Here is a 13,851-nt window from a genome sequence, read left to right as displayed (position 1 = left end):
ACGCAACTCCAGCAATGCGCCACTTTTACGGCACAGATGCGTCACGCATCTGTGCCGTTTTTGCCCCATGGTGCGCCGCATTATAAATGCGGCGCATCCATGGTGGCGCAGCTGTGGCGCATAATAATTGGCGCATCCCTGCTGATATGCAGGGATGCGCCAGTTAACATAAATCTGCCCCTTTATTTTTTTGAATTTCTCAGGAACTACTCAACGGATTTACACCATTTAAAAAAAGTGGCTTTCTGAACCAAGAACTACCTTTTTGCCAAATGTGTTGTAATTCCGTTCAGCAGTTTGGGCTGTAGCTTTGTCTAAAGTTCCTATGGAAATTAACATGGAGAAAATGTGTTTTGGAATCCTCCTTTTTTTTTGGGCCCCCGCTTTACAAATCACCCTGAAACTTTCAATAAAGAAGCCGACAGGAGAGCCCCATTAGTTTTGAAAATGTTGTGAAGATTTGTCAAATGGCGCCAAAGATATTGGAACATCAAAAAATGCTTTTCCTATGGAAACTAGGTCCTAACTATAACTACCTATATATATATATACATATATGTATTTAGTGTGCCAGTATATTGTCATACCATTTCTAAAATATCTTAACTGAGTAGCTGTGTGAGTACCTGTATGGGTGAGTAAGTGGCTGTGTGAGTTTCTATGTGGGTGAATGAGTGTGAGTAGCTGTAAGTATGTATGAGTGGGTATATAAGTGTCTGTATATATGTATGACTGGATGTGTGTGGCTGTATTAGTAAATGAGTGGGGCCATAAGTGGCTATATGAGTGAGTTAGTAGGTGTGTGAGTGACTGTGTAAGTGAGTGGATATATGAGTGGCTCTATGAATGAGTTATTGTTTGTGTGAGTCTATGAAAGGGTATGTGAGGAGTTGTGAGGCAGTGGGAGTGGGTGTATGAGAGGTTCTATGAAGGTATAAACAGATGTCTGAGTGGTCTGTGGATTATGTCATCAGTGACATCATTTGAGATGTGATCAGTGATGTGATCAGAGATGTGATTGACCATGTCATGAGTGATGTAATATGTGAGGTCATAAGCAGTGCACTGCGGTGCGTAAGTTACAGTTAGCTCAGGTAACTATAATCTGAAATTCACTGGTTTTGTACAAATGAAATTTGAGCCTGACTATAACATCCCTATAACCTTCATTCTTTTCAGTGAATTATAAGGTGTTTTGAAATTCAATTTAATAACTATAACGTCCCTGTAAATGTTGTTTTTCAGTGAATTTGTAAGGTTTTTTAAATTATATTTTCTAACTATAACATCCCTGTAACCTTTGCTTTTTTAGGTGAATATATATATATATCTATCTATATCTATATATCTATCTATATCTATATCTATATATATCTATCTATGCAAAAAAGAAGAAGAGAACTCTGGGTAGTTATCAAGTTTAGGTGGAACGCAGCTCTTGTATAGAGCACTCTCAACACCAGCGACATTCTAGATCTGCTCACCTCAAATGTCTGATTTTCTATCAAAGTCTTTAAGCATAGGATTAACATAGTGCTATCCATGCCGAGATAGAAATGGACAAAGTCTTTGGCCATTTCTACAGCAAAGTCTTTAAGCATAGGACTAGCACAGTACTGACCTTGCCGAGCTGTAAAATGACAAAACCCATTTACCACTCCAGGCACAATATTACAGCTTTGAATTAGTAAAATACCAACCAAGCCAACCTGAAATGAGTACAAACAACCCCTGACACAGTGTTTCGCTCTAATTAGAGCTCTTCAGAGAGGTATAGCTTTGTCCAAACTCAAGAGAGCACCCAGTATAAGTCAAAAAAATACCCTTTCAGGCATAGAGTGACAAAAAATTTTGCAAAAAAGAAGAAGAGAACTCTGGGTAGTTCTCAAGTTTAGGTGGAAAGCAGTTCTTGTATAGAGCACTCTCAACACCAGCGACACTCTAGATCTGCTCACCTCAAATGTCTGCTTTTCTATCAAAGTCTTTAAGCATATGATTAACATAGTGCTATCCATGCCGAGATAGAAATGGACAAAGTCTTTTGCCATTTCTACAGCAAAGTCTTTAAGCATAGGACTAGCACAGTGCTGACCTTGCCGAGCTGTAAAATGACAAAAGCCATTTACCACTCCAGGCACAATATTACAGCTTTGAATTGGTAAAATACCAACCAAGCCAATCTGAAATGAGTAAAAGCAACCCCTGACACAGTGTTTCGCTCTAATTAGAGCTCTTCAGAGAGGTATAGCTTGGTCCAACCTCAAGAGAGCACCCAGTATAATTAAAAAAAAATACCTTTTCAGGCATAGAGTGACGAATAAATTATGCAAAAAAGAAGAAGAGAACTCTGGGTAGTTCTCAAGTTTAGGTGGAAAGCAGCTCTTGTATAGAGCACTCTCAACACCAGCGACACTCTAGATCTGCTCACCTCAAATGTCTGCTTTTCTATCAAAGTCTTTAAGCATAGGATTAACATAGTGCTATCCATGCCGAGATAGAAATGGACAAAGTCTTTTGCCATTTCTACAGCAAAGTCTTTAAGCATAGGACTAGAACAGTGCTGACCTTGCCGAGCTGTAAAATGACAAAAGCCATTTACCACTCCAGGCACAAAATTACAGCTTTGAATTGGTAAAATACCAACCAAGCCAACCTGAAATGAGTAAAAGCAACCCCTGACACAGTGTTTCGCTCTAATTAGAGCTTTTCAGAGAGGTATAGCATTGTCCAAACTCAAGAGAGCACCTAGTATAAGTCAAGTAAATACCCTTTCAGGCATAGAGTGACAAAAAATTATGCAAAAAAGAAGAAGAGAACTCTGGGTAGTTCTCAAGTTTAGGTGGAAAGCAGCTCTTGTATAGAGCACTCTCAACACCAGCGACACTCTAGATCTGCTCACCTCAAATGTCTGCTTTTCTATCAAAGTCTTTAAGCATAGGATTAACATAGTGCTATCCATGCCGAGATAGAAATGGACAAAGTCTTTTGCCATTTCTACAGCAAAGTCTTTAAGCATAGGACTAGCACAGTGCTGACCTTGTCGAGCTGCAAAATGACAAAAGCCATTTACCACTCCAGGCACAATATTACAGCTTGGAATTGGTAAAATACCAACCAAGCCAACCTGAAATGAGTAAAAGCAACCCCTGACACGGTGTTTCGCTCTAATTAGAGCTCTTCAGAAGGGTAAGCTTTGTCCAGACTCAAGGGAGCACCCAGTATAAGTAAAAAAAAAAAAAAACCCTTTCAGGCATAGAGTGACGAATAAATTATGCAAAAAAGAAGAAGAGAACTCTGGGTAGTTCTCAAGTTTAGGTGGAAAGCAGCTCTTGTATAGAGCACTCTAAACACCAGCGACACTCTAGATCTGCTCACCTCAAATGTCTGCTTTTCTATCAAAGTCTTTAAGCATAGGATTAACATAGTGCTATCCATGCCGAGATAGAAATGGACAAAGTCTTTTGCCATTTCTACAGCAAAGTCTTTAAGCATAGGACTAGCACAGTGCTGACCTTGCCGAGCTGTAAAATGACAAAAGCCATTTACCACTCCAGGCACAATATTACAGATTTGAATTGGTAAAATACCAACCAAGCCAATCTGAAATGAGTAAAAGCAACCCCTGACACAGTGTTTCGCTCTAATTAGAGCTCTTCAGAGAGGTATAGCTTTGTCCAAACTCAAGAGAGCACCCAGTATAAGTCAAAAAAATACCTTTTCAGGCATAGAGTGACGAATAAATTATGCAAAAAAGAAGAAGAGAACTCTGGGTAGTTCTCAAGTTTAGGTGGAAAGCAGCTCTTGTATAGAGCACTCTCAACACCAGCGATACTCTAGATCTGCTCACCTCAAATGTCTGCGTTTCTATCAAAGTCTTTAAGCATAGGATTAACATAGTGCTATCCATGCCGAGATAGAAATGGACAAAGTCTTTTGCCATTTCTACAGCAAAGTCTTCAAGCATAGGACTAGCGCAGTGCTGACCTTGCCGAGCTGCAAAATGACAAAAGCCATTTACCACTCCAGGCACAATATTACAGCTTGGAATTGGTAAAATACCAACCAAGCCAACCTGAAATGAGTAAAAGCAACCCCTGACACTGTGTTTCGCTCTAATTAGAGCTCTTCAGAGAGGTATAGCTTTGTCCAGACTCAAGGGAGCACCCAGTATAAGTAAAAAAAAAAAAAACCCTTTCAGGCATAGAGCGACGAATAAATTATGCAAAAAAGAAGAAGAGAACTTTGGGTAGCTCTCAAGTTTAGGTGGAAAGCAGTTCTTGTATAGAGCACTCTCAACACCAGCGACACTCTAGATCTGCTCACCTCAAATGTCTGCTTTTCTATCAAAGTCTTTAAGCATATGATTAACATAGTGCTATCCATGCCGAGATAGAAATGGACAAAGTCTTTTGCCATTTCTACAGCAAAGTCTTTAAGCATAGGACTAGCACAGTGCTGACCTTGCCGAGCTGTAAAATGACAAAAGCCATTTACCACTCCAGGCACAATATTACAGCTTTGAATTGGTAAAATACCAACCAAGCCAATCTGAAATGAGTAAAAGCAACCCCTGACACAGTGTTTCGCTCTAATTAGAGCTCTTCAGAGAGGTATAGCTTTGTCCAACCTCAAGAGAGCACCCAGTATAAGTAAAAAAAAATACCTTTTCAGGCATAGAGTGACGAATAAATTATGCAAAAAAGAAGAAGAGAACTCTGGGTAGTTCTCAAGTTTAGGTGGAAAGCAGCTCTTGTATAGAGCACTCTCAACACCAGCGACACTCTAGATCTGCTCACCTCAAATGTCTGCTTTTCTATCAAAGTCTTTAAGCATAGAATTAACATAGTGCTATCCATGCACAGATAGAAATGGACAAAGTCTTTTGCCATTTCTACAGCAAAGTCTTTAAGCATAGGACTAGCACAGTGCTGACCTTGCCGAGCTGTAAAATGACAAAATCCATTTACCACTCCAGACACAAAATTACAGCTTTGAATTGGTAAAATACCAACCAAGCCAACCTGAAATGAGTAAAAGCAACCCCTGACACAGTGTTTCGCTCTAATTAGAGCTTTTCAGAGAGGTATAGCTTTGTCCAAACTCAAGAGAGCACCCAGTACAAGTCAAAAAAATACCCTTTCAGGCATAGAGTGACAAAAAATTATGCAAAAAAGAAGAAGAGAACTCTGGGTAGTTCTCAAGTTTAGGTGGAAAGCAGCTCTTGTATAGAGCACTCTCAACACCAGCGACACTCTAGATCTGCTCACCTCAAATGTCTGCTTTTCTATCAAAGATTTTAAGCATAGGATTAACATAGTGCTATCCATGCCGAGATAGAAATGGACAAAGTCTTTTGCCATTTCTACAGCAAAGTCTTTAAGCATAGGACTAGCACAGTGCTGACCTTGCCGAGCTGTAAAATGACAAAAGCCATTTACCACACCAGGCACAATCTTACAGCTTTGAATTGGTAAAATACCAACCAAGCCAACCTGAAATGAGTAAAGGCAACCTTTGACACAGTGTTTCACTCTAATTAGAGCTCTTCAGAGAGGTATAGCTTTGTCCAGACTCAAGGGAGCACCCAGTATAAGTCAAAAAAATACCCTTTCAGGCATAGAGTGACGAATAAATTATGCAAAAAAGAAGAAGAGAACTCTGGGTAGTTCTCAAGTTTAGGTGGAAAGCAGCTCTTGTATAGAGCACTCTCAACACCAGCGACACTCTAGATCTGCTCACCTCAAATGTCTGCTTTTCTATCAAAGTCTTTAAGCATAGGATTAACATAGTGCTATCCATGCCGAGATAGAAATGGACAAAGTCTTTTGCCATTTCTACAGCAAAGTCTATAAGCATAGGACTAGCACAGTGCTGACTTTGCCGAGCTGTAAAATGATAAAAGCCATTTACCACACCAGGCACAATATTACAGCTTTTAATTGGTAAAATACCAACCAAGCCAACCTGAAATGAGTAAAGGCAACCTTTGACACAGTGTTTCAAACCATGGGGGAGGGGGATAGGAGGTCAGGATACATGGAATACAGTCAAAGAAAAAGGGTGCCACTCCAGAGGGTTGGCAATAGGTAGCGCGGTGGGTCAGGGGGAAAAACACAGTAAATGAAGGCTAGAAATGCAAGCTATGGAATCCCCGCATGCGTATCCGACACCCCAAATCTAAGCAATGAAAGCCATCAGCAACTCAACAGAACACAATCCCCCCCTCCCCATCCCCCATCCTCCCAGTAACGAAAAAACAACACCCCCCCCCCCGTCCTATGGTCCCGCACCAGAGTAATCCTCACCAGGAAGCCCCGCACCCCCCCCCTCCCCGGGAGGTCCCGTCTCACATGTAAACTAGTCCGCCGGGGTCACCGGCGGCGTCAGCCTGAGAAGCCTAAGATACCTCGGGCAGGTGAGCTCCCGGAATTTAGTGGACAGCAGCGCTAGAAAGGGTTGCCACAGCTCTTCAAATTGGTCTATCTCCCCCGCAACCGTAAGCAACAGCTTCTCCATCCCCAGCACATGCCAAAGCCTATGCAACCAACCGGTGATGGAGGGGACGGTGGTTGTGCGCCAGTGGATAAGAATGTTCTGAACCGCAGACCCCAGCGCAATTGCGATCTGCCTACCCCTGCGGGACTTCAGTGGGTACATTAGGTCATTGGGGAGGCCCAACAGGACATACGCCGGGAGGCGCGGCAGCTCTATCCCAAAGTGCTTATCCACCTCGTCCAAAACTTCCTTCCAGTAGGCGGTCAGCACTGGGCAATCCCAAAGAATGTGTGAAAGGGTACCCTCCTGCCCGCAGCTCTGCCAGCACCCCTTGTCAGTGTGTTTATGCATTTCATACAGTCTCTCCGGGGTGTAGTACCAGTATGTGGACAGCTTAGTAAAGGTCTCCGTAAGGCCCGTGTGATATGCAGAGTGCCGCGCCCGATACGCAATTTTGTCCCATTCCTTGTGGCTGAGTGTCCTACCCAATTCCCTGTGCCAGCGCTCCCTCCCCGGGTTGTAATAGTGAAACGGCGGGGGTTGTAGGTATTTGTACAGATCGGTAATTAGCTTAGCGTCGGAGGTCCGAGTAGCCAACCTCCTCTCATACGGTGTAATTGGACGGGCGGCGGTGGCACGCACCTGGGGCTGGAGGGCCCAATGCCGAACCTGCATGTAGCGCAATCTGTCCAGCTCCGTCAGGCCGAACTCCTGGCGGAGTTGCTGAAAAGGAACCACTCCTTCCGGGCCATAGATCTGGAAGAGTGCCCTGCAGCCCGCCTGCACCCAGTGGGAGAAAACCCCCGGCTCCATCCCTGGGGAGAAGTCCGGGTTGCCCACAATGGGCGTGAGCGGCGAAGGGAAGGTGGTAAGGCCCCGGGCCTCACAGACCGCGTCCCACACACGCAGGGGGACCCGCGTAACAAAGGAAGCGTGAAGATTAGGGGGGCGATGCGCGCGGCGCAGGAATGGAACCTCTTGTAAGGTGCGGCCCGCCACTGCCTGGTCTTGAAAGAGCCAATGTTTGTCAGACTCCCACCTGTTCCACTCCACCAGATAGCGTAGCTGTGCCGCCTGAAAGTACTTATGGAGGTCCGGAATGCCGAGACCCCCCGCCTCCGGAGCAAGCGTGGAGAGGACCCTCTTCATGCGTGGCCTGCGGCCCTGCCAGACAAAGCGGGAGATGTCAGCCTGCATTTGTCGTATCCAGCCCACCGGGGGCTGGAGCGGGAGGGCCCGGAAAAGATATAGTATCTGGGGCAACACCGTCATCTTGACCGCCGCGATTCGCCCCAGCCAGGACAGCAGGCCTTTGTTCCAGCGGCCAAGCTCATCCTTGATCTTCCTGCTGAGGGAGGCATAATTGGCCGTAACCATCTCCGGTAATGTAGGCGCCAGCAGAATCCCCAGGTACGGCACCGTGGACGAGGACCACTGCATGGGGAAGAGCCGCTGAAGATCCCTCCTGGTATCCGCAGCCAGGGACACGTCTAACGCCATCGACTTGCTCATATTCATTTTGAAGCCGGCCACCCCCGCAAAGGCGTCCAGTTCCCGGAGGCAAGCAGGCAGCGACCTCCTAGGGTCGTCCAAGGTCAACAGGACATCGTCCGCGTAGAGACTGACGGTGTGGACGTACTGGCCCATCCGGACCCCGACAGCATCCGGATTATTACGAATCCTCTGAGCAAACGGCTCCATGTAGAGGGCAAACAAGAGCGGCGAGAGAGGGCAGCCCTGCCGCGTGCCGCGCTCGATGGCAAAGCCACCGGAGCTACACCCGTTGACCCGCACCGACGCTGAAGGATGCTTATAGCAGTTAAATACCATGGTGCGGAACTTATCGCCGATTCCCAATTTCTTGAGGACCAGCTCAAGATACGGCCAGTGAACTCTGTCGAAGGCCTTCTCCGCATCAACGGACAGCAACATCCGCTCCCCCGAGATCCTTGAGGCCTTCTCCAGAACATGCGTCACCCGCTTGGTGTTGTCAACCGTCTGTCTGCCGGGCACAAAACCAGCCTGGTCCGCCTCCACCAGACCGGGGAGGTGTGGACCCAGCCTGGACGCTAGAATCCCCGTGTACAACTTGAGGTCGACATTTAAAAGCGAGATGGGGCGGTACGAACCGCAGAGGGCCCGGTCCTTCCCAGGTTTCGGGATTACCGCGACCGTCGCCCTCAGGAGATCCGGAGGGATGGCTCCCGGTTCGGAGAAAGAGTTAAATAGACGAGTAAGGACAGGGGCCACGGCCGTGCAAAAAGTCTTGTAAAATAGCGATGTGTACCCGTCCGGGCCCGGGGCCTTGCCATGTTTCAGCCGCGCGATAGCGGAAATCACTTCCTCAACCTGGATGTCCCGCTCCAGGTGGTCCGCTTGAGCCGGATCCAGTACCGGGAGGGTCACCGACTCCAAATAGCCGTCGGCATCCCGTGGCGAGGAGGGCTCCTCAGCATACAGCGCCTCGTAGAAGCCGCGGAAAGATTCCGCTACCTCCGCGTCCCCGGAGACAACCCCCCCGTCCGTGCCCACCAATTCTTTCACAACGCTATGCTGTTGCGCGACCCAGAGCCGGTGTGCTAGGAGCTTGCCACATCTGTCCCCCCCAGTGTAGTAGGCATGTTTCAAGCGTAGGGCGGCGTACTCCGCCCTGTCAAGATCCAGAGCCGACAGGAGCTTCCTCGCTGCCTTCAACTGCCTCCACACCCTTGGCGCCCCCGTGCGGCGGTGGACCTGCTCAAGCTCCCGGACCTGAGCTGTCAGCTCATCCCTCTTCAGTTGCCGCTCCTTATTTTCAGCTGCAGAGATAGAGATAAATTCCCCCCGGAGGACGGCCTTCAATGCCGCCCACTGTGTCGCCTGCGAGGTGTCAGTGTTGCTATTGTGGGTGAGATAGTCCTGTATGACCTCCCCGATGCGTTGCACCACCGACTTTTTGTGTAAAAGGGTATCCCGGAGGCGCCACACCCCCCGAGAGGGGGAGGCCGCCGGCCACTGGAAAACGCCGGTGACTGGGGAGTGGTCAGACAGGGTCAGGACCCCGATGTCCGCCGCTGTGGCAGCGGCACGCATCGGTCCACTCACCAGGAGGTACTCCAGGCACAATATTACAGCTTGGAATTGGTAAAATACCAACCAAGCCAACCTGAAATGAGTAAAAGCAACCCCTGACACGGTGTTTCGCTCTAATTAGAGCTCTTCAGAAGGGTAAGCTTTGTCCAGACTCAAGGGAGCACCCAGTATAAGTAAAAAAAAAAAAACCCTTTCAGGCATAGAGTGACGAATAAATTATGCAAAAAGGAAGAAGAGAACTCAGGGTAGTTCTCAAGTTTAGTTGGAAAGCAGCTCTTGTATAGAGCACTCTCAACACCAGCGACACTCTAGATCTGCTCACCTCAAATGTCTGCTTTTCTATCAAAGTCTTTAAGCTTAGGATTAACATAGTGCTATCCATGCCGAGATAGAAATGGACAAAGTCTTTTGCCATTTCTACAGCAAAGTCTTTAAGCATAGGACTAGCACAGTGCTGACCTTGCCGAGCTGTAAAATGACAAACGCCATTTACCACTCCAGGCACAAAATTACAGCTTTGAATTGGTAAAATACCAACCAAGCCAATCTGAAATGAGTAAAAGCAACCCCTGACACAGTGTTTCGCTCTAATTAGAGCTCTTCAGAGAGGTATAGCTTTGTCCAAACTCAAGAGAGCACCCAGTATAAGTCAAAAAAATACCCTTTCAGGCATAGAGTGACAAAAAATTATGCAGAAAAGAAGAAGAGAACTCTGGGTAGTTCTCAAGTTTAGGTGGAAAGCAGCTCTTGTATAAAGCACTCTCAACACCAGCGACACTCTAGATCTGCTCACCTCAAATGTCTGCTTTTCTATCAAAGTCTTTAAGCATAGGATTAACATAGTGCTATCCATGCCGAGATAGAAATGGACAAAGTCTTTTGCCATTTCTACAGCAAAGTCTTTAAGCATAGAACTAGCACAGTGCTGACTTTGCCGAGCTGTAAAATGATGAAAGCCATTTACCACTCCAGGCACAATATTACAGCTTTGAATTGGTAAAATACCAACCAAGCCAACCTGAAATGAGTAAACGCAACCCCTGACACAGTGTTTTGCTCTAATTAGAGCTCTTCAGAGAGGTATAGCTTTGTCCAGACTCAAGGGAGCACCCAGTATAAGTAAAAAAAATACCCTTTCAGGCATAGAGTGACGAATAAATTATGCAAAAAAGAAGAAGAGAACTCTGGGTAGTTCTCAAGTTTAGGGGGAAATCAGCTCTTGTAGCGAGCACTCTCAACACCAGCGACACTCTAGATCTGCTCACCTCAAATGTCTGCTTTTCTACAAAAGTCTTTAAGCATAGGATTAACATAGTGCTATCCATGCCGAGATAGAAATGGACAAAGTCTTTTGCCATTTCTACAGCAAAGTCTTTAAGCATAGGACTAGCACAGTGCTGACCTTGCCGAGCTGTAAAATGACAAAAGCCATTTACCACTCCAGGCACAATATTACAGCTTTGAATTGGTAAAATACCAACCAAGCCAACCTGAAATGAGTAAAAGCAACCCCTGACACAGTGTTTCGCTCTAATTAGAGCTCTTCAGAGAGGTATAGCTTTGTCCAGACTCAAGAGAGCACCCAGTATAAGTCAAAAAAATACCCTTTCAGGCATAGAGTGACGAATAAATTATGCAAAAAGGAAGAAGAGAACTCAGGGTAGTTCTCAAGTTTAGTTGGAAAGCAGCTCTTGTATAGAGCACTCTCAACACCAGCGACACTCTAGATCTGCTCACCTCAAATGTCTGCTTTTCTATCAAAGTCTTTAAGCTTAGGATTAACATAGTGCTATCCATGCCGAGATAGAAATGGACAAAGTCTTTTGCCATTTCTACAGCAAAGTCTTTAAGCATAGGACTAGCACAGTGCTGACCTTGCCGAGCTGTAAAACGACAAACGCCATTTACCACTCCAGGCACAAAATTACAGCTTTGAATTGGTAAAATACCAACCAAGCCAATCTGAAATGAGTAAAAGCAACCCCTGACACAGTGTTTCGCTCTAATTAGAGCTCTTCAGAGAGGTATAGCTTTGTCCAAACTCAAGAGAGCACCCAGTATAAGTCAAAAAAATACCCTTTCAGGCATAGAGTGACAAAAAATTATGCAGAAAAGAAGAAGAGAACTCTGGGTAGTTCTCAAGTTTAGGTGGAAAGCAGCTCTTGTATAAAGCACTCTCAACACCAGCGACACTCTAGATCTGCTCACCTCAAATGTCTGCTTTTCTATCAAAGTCTTTAAGCATAGGATTAACATAGTGCTATCCATGCCGAGATAGAAATGGACAAAGTCTTTTGCCATTTCTACAGCAAAGTCTTTAATCATAGGACTAGCACAGTGCTGACCTTGCCGAGCTGTAAAATGACAAAAGCCATTTACCACTCCAGGCACAATATTACAGCTTTGAATTGGTGAAATACCATCCAAGCCAACCTGAAATGAGTAAAAGCAACCCCTGACATAGTGTTTCGCTCTAATTAGAGCTCTTCAGAGAGGTATAGCTTTGTCCAGACTCAAGGGAGCACCCAGTATAAGTCAAAAAAATACCCTTTTAGCCATAGAGTGACGAATAAATTATGCAAAAAAGAAGAAGAGAACTCTGGGTAGTTCTCAAGTTTAGGTGGAAAGCAGCTCTTGTATAGAGCACTCTCAACACCAGCGACACTCTAGATCTGCTCACCTCAAATGTCTGCGTTTCTATCAAAGTCTTTAAGCATAGGATTAACATAGTGCTATCCATGCCGAGATAGAAATGGATAAAATCTTTTGCCATTTCTACAGCAAAGTCTTTAAGCATAGGACTAGCACAGTGCTGACCTTGCCGAGCTGTAAAATGACAAAAGCCGTTTACCAGTCCAGGCACAATATTACAGCTTTGAATTGGTAAAATACCAACCAAGCCAACCTGAAATGAGTAAAAGCAACCCCTGACACAGTGTTTCGCTCTAATTAGAGCTCTTCAGAGAGGTATAGCTTTGTCCAACCTCAAGAGAGCACCCAGTATAAGTAAAAAAAAATACCTTTTCAGGCATAGAGTGACGAATAAATTATGCAAAAAAGAAGAAGAGAACTCTGGGTAGTTCTCAAGTTTAGGTTGAAAGCAGCTCTTGTATAGAGCACTCTCAACACCAGCGACACTCTAGATCTGCTCACCTCAAATGTCTGCTTTTCTATCAAAGTCTTTAAGCATAGGATTAACATAGTGCTATCCATGCCGAGATAGAAATGGACAAAGTGTTTTGCCATTTCTACAGCAAAGTCTTTAAGCATAGGACTAGAACAGTGCTGACCTTGCCGAGCTGTAAAATGACAAAAGCCATTTACCACTCCAGGCACAAAATTACAGCTTTGAATTGGTAAAATACCAACCAAGCCAACCTGAAATGAGTAAAAGCAACCCCTGACACAGTGTTTCGGTCTAATTAGAGCTCTTCAGAGAGGTATAGCTTTATCCAACCTCAAGAGAGCACCCAGTATAAGTAAAAAAAAATACCTTTTCAGGCATAGAGTGACGAATAAATTATGCAAAAAAGAAGAAGAGAACTCTGGGTAGTTCTCAAGTTTAGGTGGAAAGCAGCTCTTGTATAGAGCACTCTCAACACCAGCGACACTCTAGATCTGCTCACCTCAAATGTCTGCTTTTCTATCAAAGTCTTTAAGCATAGGATTAACATAGTGCTAGCCATGCAAAGATAGAAATGGACAAAGTCTTTTGCCATTTCTACAGCAAAGTCTTTAAGCACAGGACTAGCTCAGTGCTGACCTTGCCGAGCTGTAAAATGACAAAAGCCATTTAACACTCCAGACACAAAATTACAGCTTTGAATTGGTAAAATACCAACCAAGCCAACCTGAAATGAGTAAAAGCAACCCCTGACACAGTGTTTCGCTCTAATTATAGCTTTTCAGAGAGGTATAGCTTTGTCCAAACTCAAGAGAGCACCCAGTATAAGTCAAAAAAATACCCTTTCAGGCATAGAGTGACAAAAAATTATGCAAAAAAGAAGAAGAGAACTCTGGGTAGTTCTCAAGTTTAGGTGGAAAGCAGCTCTTGTATAGAGCACTCTCAACACCAGCGACACTCTAGATCTGCTCACCTCAAATGTCTGCTTTTCTATCAAAGTCTTTAAGCATAGGATTAACATAGTGCTATCCATGCCGAGATAGAAATGGACAAAGTCTTTTGCCATTTCTACAGCAAAGTCTTTAAGCATAGGACTAGCACAGTGCTGACCTTGCCGAGCTGCAAAATGACAAAAGCCATTTACCACTCCAGCCACAATA

The sequence above is a fragment of the Triturus cristatus genome, chromosome 5_2 (genome assembly GCF_964204655.1).
Source record: "Triturus cristatus chromosome 5_2, aTriCri1.1, whole genome shotgun sequence".
NCBI lineage: Eukaryota > Metazoa > Chordata > Amphibia > Caudata > Salamandridae > Triturus > Triturus cristatus.
This window is presented reverse-complemented; position numbering follows the sequence as displayed.